The following is an 11581-nucleotide window of genomic DNA, read 5'->3' on the forward strand; positions in this document are numbered from 1 at the left end:
AAAAAAAAAAAAAAAAGGAACTTAACCAAGAAAATTAGCCATTTTTTATTCCTGAGTAGATGGTAACAACTGAAATGACCTTAAAATGATCAGTTGTACCCCTTGGTTTACGTTCCATAGAGCTGCCAAGGACATGAGTGAAAATTCAGCAGACCAGCTATGAAGGGGTTTTTGGAAGAGAATGCCATATTTGTCCTCTGACTCTGCTCTAGCCACCTCTCCTTCCTCAGTGCACAGATATAATTCACTATTTTGATTCTAATCACCAAACCCTTCTTGCATGCCTTGGACAAAAGATTCAGTGACCTTCTTGATGAATTACTGTCTCCCAAACTTTTCTGATTTTAAGAGCTACTTATTATAAATAAAAATATCCATGCTTTCAGTGGTGTGCACCTGTAGTCCCAGCTACTCAGGAGGCTGAAGCAGGAGAATCGCTTGAATTCAACTGGCCCAGCTGGTCTTGAACTCCTGACCTCAGGTGATCAGCCCGCCTCGGCCTCCCAAAGTGCTGTGATTACAAGCATGAGCCACTGCGCCCAGCTACATGCCATTTTTAGAATGACACTTAATTTGATAAGTTTCCTCATGATGGGATTCTGTTATGCATCACTGAAAGGAATAACATAGAAGTGATGCCAGGTCTTCTCATTGCATCCTCTCGGATGGTGTTGATTCGTCCCATTACTGGTAATGGGCACTTTGGTCACTTGATTAAGATGGTATTTGCTGTCTTATACAGAGTCACTGTTTTTCTCTCTATAATTAAAAAGTTTTTTACAGGGAAGAAACTTAAGACTATGCAACTATCCTGTTCTTCATCAAATTTCAATTTATTCACTTAATAACTTTACTGTATACACAAGTATTCCTATTTTATTCAGGGGGTTATAATTCCATTATTATCATTAATCATTTTGATGTTCAAATTGCCCCAGCTATGACCAGGGGAAACTCCTCTAAGCTGCCTCCTGTGCTCCTTAGACATGTACTTTATTATTATTTGAACACTTTTTTAGGACAGGATGTCAAAGCTCATTTTTTACTTTCACTGCCCTAATCCTAGAATCAGCCAATTCTGCAGAAAACTCTGACTCTTTTTAGTGAAGAACAGTATATAGAAATAAAAATGCTAGGTATGTCCCTTGCTACTTGGGTATTGCTGTTTCCAACACTTCAAGTTGTTAGAACTAATGGGGTACACACACACAATCATCCCTCTGCATCTTTGGAAAATTAGTTGCAGGACACCCCGGGGATACTAAGATCCATAGATGTCCAAGTCCCTTGCAAAAGATAGCATAGTGTTTGCATACAATCTATACACATCTTCCCATATACTATTTTTTTTTTTGAGACTTAACCAGTAAGTCTTTTCAGGGCAATATCAAGTAAACAAGGGCATAATACTATGTCAGCCAATTAGTTTGTTAGAAAAATTATTATATGCTAATATTAAAAATTCGGATATTATAGAGACTATACAGTGTAGAAAGTTAAATTTTTCTTTAATTTCATCACCCAGGAGTAACTACAGTTATAATTTCCTGTGTATTCTTCATAATTTTTTCTATGCATATACTATCCATTGTATGCAGATATATTTGACATTTTTCCCCCAAATTGAACTTACGATGTCACTTTTAAACTTGGTATTTTTAACTTGGCATTTCTTTGAGAGGCTTTCTGTATTAGTACACAGAATTTCATTTAGTCGTTTTTAAGACTTTTTCATTTTATTTTAACCATTTTTTCTTTATGTTTAATTACTCGCACACTACATGAATGCTAATAGTCTACCTTTACTTTTGTCTAATTACATTTTCTTTCCCAGAGGTAACCATTTTCTTTATGCATTTATACACACACACACACACACACACACACACACACACACACACACACACACATTGGGTTTTCTTTTTCAGAAATGAGATAATAGACAACATTGAGTTTCAGGCCTTTGCAAATTTCAAAGCCAGAATAAATATACAAGGACCGTAACCTGTTTATCATTCTAGGTCTTTTTTTCTCAAGGCCCTCCAATCTCATTTGTATTGCAGCCACTGCAAACATACCAGAGGCACTGGGAATTCAGATGCATTAAAGAAAGAGGTGCATCAATAAGATCTCCCTGGGACATGTGACCTTGTAGAACCCCTCCTTTTGTGGCCTTAGCACTCCAAAACCAATCTGAGAAGAAAAGAATGGAAGAAGAAAGTAGAGGAGAAATGTATAGGCCCCATGGGCCCTTGGATGCCTGGGCTGTTAGGGTTGAGATGCAGTTCTCCCTAGGACTCTAGACTCTTTTGCCTCTTATAGCCAGAGGGAAAGAGTTTGAAGCATGTAAGATTTTGGGAAACATGAAACTGAGTTAGGTCTAATCATCAGTGATTGGAAGTAAAATGTGCAATAAAAGCCAACTGGGAGTTAACTCAAAGGCATTTTGAGTTTGCTTCAGTGAGTTAAAAATTATAGCCTTTTGTCCCAAATTTCTCAACAAATACTCTATAGAAAATTTTAAGCCCCAGAGTCCTTAACTAATGTTATTTAAGGCAATTTTACGTGTCTAATTGTACAGATTATTTGCTAACTTTTGTGCAAGAAATGATCTCAAAATACCCTTGTGTCTACTGATATTTCAAGGTAAGGGAATGCTCTGGAATGCTTCCCATTTTCCAAATGTAATATTTTCCAAAATAAACTTTGGAGCAACTGCATGGTTGATATCATGTGAACATTTTAATTCACACAATCATATTCTGGAGTTTATGGTGGCTTGGCTTTTTTCCAGGAGGTTTGGAAGTCCAAAAGCCAGCTGTTTCTTCTCTGTGGGAGAAAGATGGAGCATGTGAATCAGAATTGGTAAATTGGAGAGGAGGTCACAAACCGAATGGACTTAAGCAAAGTGCAGTGCAATCTGCCAGTTGCACAGAGGAGAAGTACTGGTTACCATTAAAGTCTTCAAAATTAGGACCTCAGAGGAGAAATGAATGGTGAAGTCAACAACTCCTTATTTCTCTCTCTTTTCTAGAGGATGGGGCTGGTGTAATGAGATCCAGGTGCAACCCTTGAGATATCAGGGGTCCCCATCCTGTTCTATTCAGAAGCCCCCAAACCTTCAGTACCTATAGTTCATGTACTGCCTCTTCCAAGGAGCCTGCCTTGATGGCTTGATTGCAGTTATCAAATGACATCTCACTATTGAGATGATTTGTTTCCTTACTTTTCTCAAAGGAATGTGAGATTCTTGAGACCAAGATGTAACAGGCACATGATAATTATTTTTTGAATGTTGACTGAATGAGTTTCTCTGGTAGGAAATAATCCCCCCGACTCCTCTGAGCTCCCTTGGTGCTTTGCACTTACCTCACTCGTGATTTTTTTCACATTCCACCTTGTACTATAATTTTCTTATTTTGTAGCTCCACTATTAGACTCAATTCTTCTGCAACAGAGATAAAATATTGCATGTAAATTATTAGCACCACATCTGCTGATTAAATGATAGCTATTTTTATTTGTGTAATGAGGTAGCTGGAGGAGCAGAAAATATATTTTATTTTTTAAAAAATAGCTTCTGGGTATGGCGGCTCTCGCCTGTAATCCCAGGACTTTGGGAGGCCAAGGTAGGCAGATCACAAGGTCAGGAGTTTGAGGCTAGCCTGGTCAATATGGTGAAACCCCGTTTCTACTAAAAATAGAAAATTTAACCAGATGTGGTGGCACACACCTGTAGTCCCAGCTACCCGGGAGGCTGAGGCAGAAGAATCACTTGAACCCAGGAGGCAGAGGTTGCAGTGAGCCAAGATCACACTACTACACTCCAGTCTGGGTGGCTGAGCAAGACTCCAACTAAAAAGAAAAAAAAAAAAAAAAACACTAAATCTATCATTTCATTAAGAAGCTTTCCTTTTATAATTTTATAACCATATAAAGAGGAAAACTCCCAGCCCTACCCTCTCTGGCCCCTGTGTGCCTGTCAAGATCTTGGGTCTGGGTTTGAGTCAACACTAGGTTTGAGTCATGTTTGCAACCTATTTGTTTTGTGATCTTTAGCAGCTCACTTAAGTTCCAAATGTGTTTCTCATGTATAAAAGTGGACAATAGTATATGGTTCATAAAATTAGATGAGATATTATATGTCAGACACTAAGCCTGACACAAAATAAGCGCTTAACAAATGTTAGCTATCACTATTATTTCCTTCATCACCGAACTCTACTCTGCATCCTTTTATTGTTATTATTTTTTGAGATGGAGTCTCATTCTGTTACCCAGGCTGAAGTGCAATGGCATGATCTCAGCTCACTGCAACCTCTGCCTTCCAGGTTCAAGCAATTCTCCTGCCTCAGCCTCCTGAGTAGCTGGGACTAAAGGTACATGCCACCATGCTCAGTTAATTTTTGTAATTTTCAGTTGAGATGGGATTTTGCCATGTTGGCCAGGCTGGTCTCGAATTCCTGACCTCAAGTGATCCATCTGCCTTGGCCTCTCAAAGTGTTGGGATTACAGGTGTGAGCCACCCTGCCCAGCCTCACTCTGCATCCTCTTACACCTTCCCTGTGTTCACACTTGAATCTACTGCCATCCAGTACCCATGCCCTACATACTTCGATGGTTTTTTTTCTCATGTTAAATGGTTCTTTTTTTTGTCTACACTTAAGGGATATAATATACTTTAATATACATATACATATACATAGTGAAATGATTACTACAGTCAACCAAATTAATATGTCCATCTCCTCACAGTTCCTTTTTTTTTTGAAAAGTTTTATAGCTTTTTTGAGGTATAATTGACAAAATTTTATAAAGTATAAATGTGATAATTTGATATATGCATATTGTAAAATGATTAACACGTCAAGTTAGTTAACACACCTATCACTTCACCTCGTGAATTTCCACGTCTGTGTGTGTTCGGGGGATTGGGGGGGTGAGTAAGAACATTTAAGATCTATCAACAATTTCAAGTGTGTAGTATTATATGGTAACTACAGTCACCAGGCTGTATGTTACGTCCACAGAACTTATTCATCTTATAACTGAAAGTTTGTTCCCTTTGACCAACATTTCCCCATTTCCCCTGCCACCAGCACCTGGCGACCACCATTCTGCTCTTTGTTTCTATGGGTTCAGCTTTTTTAGATTCGATGTGTAAGTGAGATAATACAGTATTTGGCTTTGTCTATCTGGTTCATTTCACTTAGCATAATGCATTCAAGATTCATTTATGTTACAAATTATCATATGTCCTTTGATTTAAGGCTCAATAATATTCTGTTTGTCTATACATAACACAATTTATTTACCCATTGATCTATCAATAGACAGGTTGTTTCCATGTTGTGGCTACTGTGAATCACGTTAGAGTGAACATGGGCATGCAGATTCTCTTTTGAGATGTTGATTTCATTTCCTTTAATCTATACCCAGGAGTGAGATTGTTGGGTCACGTGGTAGTTCCGTTTTTAATTTTTTGAGGAACCTCCATAATGTCTTCCATAATGGCTATACCAATTTACATTTCCACCAAGAGTGGAGAAGGGTTCCCTTTTCTCTGCATTCTTACCAACACTTGATATATTTTGGTTTTTTGATGATAGCCCTTCTAAGCGGTGTGAGATTATATCTCATCGTGGTTTTGATTTGCAATTCCCTGATGATTAGTGATGTGAGCACCTTTTCATGTACCTGTGGGTCATTTGTATGTCTGCTTTGGTTAAGTATTTACTGAGGCCCTTTGTTCATTTTTTAATTGTTTTTTTTTTTTTTTTTTGGCTACTGAGTTGTATGAATTCCTTATACAACAGTATTTTGTATATTAACCCCTTATCAGATATATGGTTTACAAATATTTTCTCCCATTCCATAGGTTGCCTTTTCATTGTGTTGATTGTTTCCACTGCTTGTGCAGATGCTTAGTTTGATATAGTCCTACTTATTTATTTTTGCTTTTGTTGCTTGTGTACTTTGATGTTGTTTTAAAGGTCTTCAGTGACTTTCTTATCGCCAAGGCCAATGAATACTTTTCGTTGTTTCCACTGCTTTCTTTGGGGTATCTGATATCACTAAACACTCTCTTCTTTTTGGAATTTTCACCTTTTTGTTTCCATGACAATCCATTCTCTTCATTTCCCTGATGAATCACACTGTCTCTCTTCTCTGTTTTCTTACTTGGCATCTTCTTCTGTTACCCAGACCTTATGTATAATTACTCCCAGATTTAATTATTCACCTGTATTTCCTTTCCACCTGGCACACTGGTACCTTGACTTCAATTGTTATTCATATTCCAACCACTCTTAAATGTATATTTATTCTTCTATGTTAATCTACAGACCTGTATTTTTGACATCTTACTTCACATCTCCACCTGGATTTCTCTTGGGAACCTCAAACCTGGGATATATAAAGTAAAATATATCCTCTCCCACCCCAAACCAGCTCCTAATTCATAGTCAGTTTTCTATTAGTGGTGTTGCTATTTCCACATTCATTCAAGTAAACTGATGTTATCTGTAACTTCTCCCTCTTTCTCACCACACCGCTCCTCACTCCACTCCCATCAATATACACTCATTCTATTTATTCTACTCCTAAACACCTCTCAAATCTAACTTTTCTTCTACGTCCTCACTGCCAGAACCTTTATTTAGGCCATCATTTTCTCTTGCCCAAATATTGCAGTAATGTTCTACATTTTGTATGTATAAAATACAAGAACACTCATCAGCTAAAATCCTTTACAGACCTCACCCTCAAAACTGGACAGAACCAGAGTGGGGATACAAAAATGCAGAATTTTGTTTTACTTTTTTTTTAAGCTATATTGTTAGCACACAGAACACTTCATTGTTGTTTTTAGGGGAAGGGGCATATTTCACTAATAGAATGTCTCCAAAGCTAGATGGATGTGGGAAAAACACCTTTCCCTTCCAGTTTTGAGAGACTTCCTCTTGGCTTTCAGGAGGAGAGGTTCCCTGACTTTGACACACATGATCACCTTGGCACACAAAAGGCTTGTGGTATGGAAAAACAAATTTGTTATGATGTCCTCTTCTCCCTTTCCATCTTTCAGCACAGACTTAACACCCTTAAGCCCAGACATCTGTTGGGACCTGACCCGTCGGGCAATCTGGACTTTCCAGTGATCCCACTGAGATGGCACCTGTCAAAAAAGCAGCGGTTCCATTTCTAGATCGTGGATCTTCAGATAAATTCTGCCATTTTCATTTCACCTCCTGAAAGTCAGGGTCGGCTTGTGAAAAGTTGTTAAACAACATGCTAAATGTGAAATGTCAGCCCTCGCTCTAAACTTTCCCTGTTCAGAGCATCAGATGAAAACTTAGTTGGGTTTTATGGTGGCTTTCTGATTATTGGTAGTCCATCGAAGAAGGGAGTTTGAAATTTGTTGTGTACTGTTAATGACTGTCTGCCTGAAGTACCATGATTGTTTATGAAAAGTATCTTTAATAAAGCTGTTTGGCTTAGAAAAAAAAAAAAAAAAAGAAAGAAAGCAAAAATAATTTACTTTTGATTTTTTTTGTGGGGGTATGGAGTTTTGCTCTGTCGCCCAGGCTGGAGTGCAATGGCATAATCTCGGCGCCACACCTGCTTTCAAAAATTAGAGCAGATTCAGCCAGGCATGGTGGCTCACGCCTGTAATCCCAGTACTTTGGGAGGCCAAGGGGGGCGGATCACCTGAGGTCAGGAGTTCGAGACCAGCCTGACCAACATGGTGAAACCCTGTCTCTACTAGAAATACAAAATTAGCCAGGCATAGTGGCAGTCACCTGTAGTCGCAGCTACTCAGGAGGTTGAGGCAAGCAGGGGTTGCAGTGAGTCGAGATGGCGCCACTGCATTAACCCCTTATCAGATATATGGTTTACAAATATTTACTCCAGCCTGGGCGACAGAGCCAGACTCTGTATCAAAAAAAAAAGAGAGAGAGAGAAATACGGCAGGATTGGAGTTAAGATTCAGCTGGGGGAGAAAATACCATGCAGGCAGTAATAAGCCATGCAGTAATAAATCATGCTGTGTTCTGGAAATACAAAAACTAGCCAGGTGTAGTGGCAGGCACCTGTAGTCCCAGCTACTCAGGAGGCTGAGACAGAAGAATTGCTTGAACCTGGGAGGCGGAGGTTGCAATGAGCCAAGATCACGCCACTGGACTCCAGCCTAGGCAACAGAGCAAGACTCTGTCTCAAAAAAAAAAAAAAAAAAATTAAAGCAAATTCAAGGTCATCTCTAAGGCAACATTGTATTCATTTGTATTCTGATATCCTTAAGTGGGAAGTGAATGAAGTTATATCTAGCACACTGGGAATTCACATCTGGGACTGTCCATGTGAACACTATTCACTACGTAGGTTGTGAAATAAAGGTTGAAAACTACTGGCCTGTGTGTCAAGGATTGCCAAATTCCAAGATTAATCTGTTTTGCCAGTCCGTAGACCTGCTGTGACCAGCGTCCAGGGATAACAGGGGCCTACTTCACTGACTCACGATAAATGAAATGCACAGGACACTAAAAATAAAAACCAGAATGCTTATTTAAAAACTTTTCAAGCCGTGAGCAATGGCTCACACCTATAATCCCAGCACTTTGGGAGGCCGAGGCAGGTGGATCACAAGGTCAGGAGTTCGACACCAGCCTGGACAACATGGTGAAACCCCGTCAATTCTACTAAAAATACAAAAATTATCTGGGCATAGTGGCACGTGCCTGTAATCCCAGCTACTCGGGAGGCTGAGACAGGAGAATTGCTTGAACCAGGACCTGGGAGGCGGAGGTTGCAGTGAGCTGAGATTGTGCCACTGCACTCCAGCCTGGGCTACAGAGAGAGACTCCGTCTTCAAAAAAACCAAAAAAACAAAAAACAACCACCAACAACAAAAACGCATCAATGAGAAATAAAACTGCAAATAGATTGGAATATTAACATTGTATTGGAATATTAACATTGTATTTTGCTTCTTGTTTTAAGGAATATTGCTTTGTGCCCTGGCTAAAATATCCTGTTATATCATTGTCACAATAAAAATGGTTTTGCTGATGGGACTGAAATTGATATTCCCGATATCCACCTCTGCCCTAAGAATAGATTTGTCATTAGACCCTGAAATATTTCAAATCTTACTGAGGGAAGGTGTTCTCTTTCCGGGTCCACAAGGGGGTGTAGCTTTACAGGCAAGAACTTCCTAGGGCCATGCCCCCTCCCATCTCTCTCCATCTGGAAGACTTAACCGTTTATGTTTAAATTTCGCGGGATGCAAGAAGAAACTAAGAGTCAATCACTCCAGCGGAAGTTCTAGGGAACTCCTTTCATTGGTCTGGTGTCTTAGAGAAGGTAGGGGTTCCTTCCAGGTTAAAAGTCCCCTTTTTCCACACCCCTTTGGACTCCATGTTTGGATCCCCTTCGATGAACACTCTCTTTGTGGAAGCTGTTTTACTCTCTCCTGGATTTCCCCTCTGGAGTTCCCTTCCACACTCTCTCATGGAAGCCTGTCTTCCCCTCCTAAACTCCATCTCTCTCTCTATTCCCTCCACTGAGTGTGGAAGCTGCTTTCCTCTCCTGGATTCCATCTTTCTGGATTCTCTCACTCAGTGTGAGAGTTAGCTGTTTCTCTCTCCTTCTCCTTTGTCTCTGTCTAAATAAATCACTTTCTACAACACTTTCGAGTCCAGCATTTACTGTGCACTGTGCCGTGGTCCCCTCTCTCATTCTTGAGAGGGCAAGAGACCAAGAACCTGGAGAAATGTCCTCTCAGGGGAGCTGAGGACACCCTGAACCCCTGAACCCCAATATTACATTACCTCGAGTAAGGAAGTTTCACCATTTAGGGCAATACTAGGATATAAATTGTTCACATTTACTTCTCGAACATTTTTTTCTGTGCCTTATAAGTAAGCAATCTCTTTTAGAGTTGTAATTTTTTTCTTTCAATCAAGTTACAGTCAAATTTTATAGGCTTTGAAACTTTCCTATCTTTTAGTTGATGTTCTGTGTCTACTCTGATTATTCATTGTCTTAGTGTTTCACTGGCACACACTATCACTGGCGCTGACAATAAGAATGGAGAAATACTTGAGAAATTCAAAATTATCTGAGAAAGGGATTGAGGACTTCAAAGAGGTGACATCTGAGGTGATTCTTAAAGAATGGATAGGGGTTCTAGGCAAAGTGACTGGCATTTCCAAAGACAAACAGCTTACAAAATCATGCTGTGTTCTGGAAACACTCAGAAGTTTGGTGTGATTGTACTGACAGAAGGTGGGAAATGGTAGGAGAGGATACTAAGCAAACAGGTCAGGGTCAGACTGTGAAGTGCTTCGTGTCCCATGGTCAGTATTAGGTGTTCAACAAGGCCATTACTAGTAAAAAGTGCCCTCCTATTGTTCGCTCTAACCCCAATGAAAGAAAAAGCATTCCATGACTCTTATTAAAAAGTCAAAGAATTACAGATGCTGGCAAAGTTGTGGAGAAATAGGAACACTTATACACTGTTGGTGGGAGTGTAAATTAGTTCAACCATTGTGGAAGACAGTGTGGCAATTCCTCAATGACCAAAAGACGGAAATACCATTCAACCTAGCAATATCATTACTCGGTATATACCCAAAGGTATATCAATTTTTCTATTATAAAGACATGCATGTGTATGTTCACTGCAGTACTTTTCACATTAGCAAAGACATGGAATCAACCTAAATGCCCATCAGTGATAGACTGGATAATGAAAATATGGTACATATAATCATGGAATACTTTGTACATGGAGTCTGGCTCTGTTACCCAGGCTGGAGTGCAGTGGGATGATCTTGGCCCACCACAACCTCCGCCTCCCAGGTTCAAGCATTTCTCCTGCCTCAGCCTCCCGAGTAGCTGGGACTATAGGCATGAGCCACAATGTCTGGCTAATTTTTGTATTTTTAGTAGAGACAGGGTTTCACTATGTTGGCCAGGCTGGTCTCAAATTCCTGACCTCATGATCTGCCTGCCTCGGCAGCCCAAAGTGCTGGAATTACATGTGTGAGCCACCAAACTCGGCTACATATTTTCATTATGTGGTACATACGCACCAATGGAATACTATGCAGCCATAAAAAGAATAAGATCATGTCCTCTGCAGGGACATGGATGGAGCTAGAGGCCATTATCCTTTGCAAACTAACACAGGAACAGAAAAACAAATACCATATATTCTCACTTACAAATGGGGACTAAATGATGAGAACACACGGACACACAGAGAAGAACAACACACATTAGGGACTACTGGAGGATGGAGGGTAGGAAGAGGGAAAGGATAGGAAAAATAACTAATGGGTACTAGGCTTAATACCTAAGTGATGAAATAATTTGTACAACAAACACCCATGACGAAGTTTACCTATATAACAAACCTGCACATGTACCCCTGAACTTGAAAGTTAAAAAAAAAATCTGGCTGGGCGCAGTGGCTCACAGCTATAATCCCAGCACTTTGGAAGGCCAAGGTGGGCAGATCACCTGAGGTCAGGAGTTCAAGACCAGACTGACCAACACGGAGAAACCCCGTCTCTCCTTT

The 11581-nt window shown here is 39.9% G+C and overlaps 1 long non-coding RNA gene across 1 annotated transcript in view; it reads left to right on the forward strand.

Annotated features, from left to right (window-relative positions):
• Positions 1-373, forward strand: part of LOC108290729 — a 17320-nt gene extending 16947 nt beyond the window's left edge. Inside the window, exon 4 of the long non-coding RNA XR_001819689.2 lies at positions 121-373. This is a non-coding gene — a long non-coding RNA (uncharacterized LOC108290729). The remainder of the gene's footprint in view (positions 1-120) is intronic.
• The last annotated feature ends 11208 nt before the right edge of the window (positions 374-11581 follow it).

This window comes from Cebus imitator, unplaced genomic scaffold, assembly GCF_001604975.1.
Source record: "Cebus imitator isolate Cc_AM_T3 unplaced genomic scaffold, Cebus_imitator-1.0 Scaffold442, whole genome shotgun sequence".
In the NCBI taxonomy this organism is placed as follows: Eukaryota; Metazoa; Chordata; class Mammalia; order Primates; family Cebidae; genus Cebus; species Cebus imitator.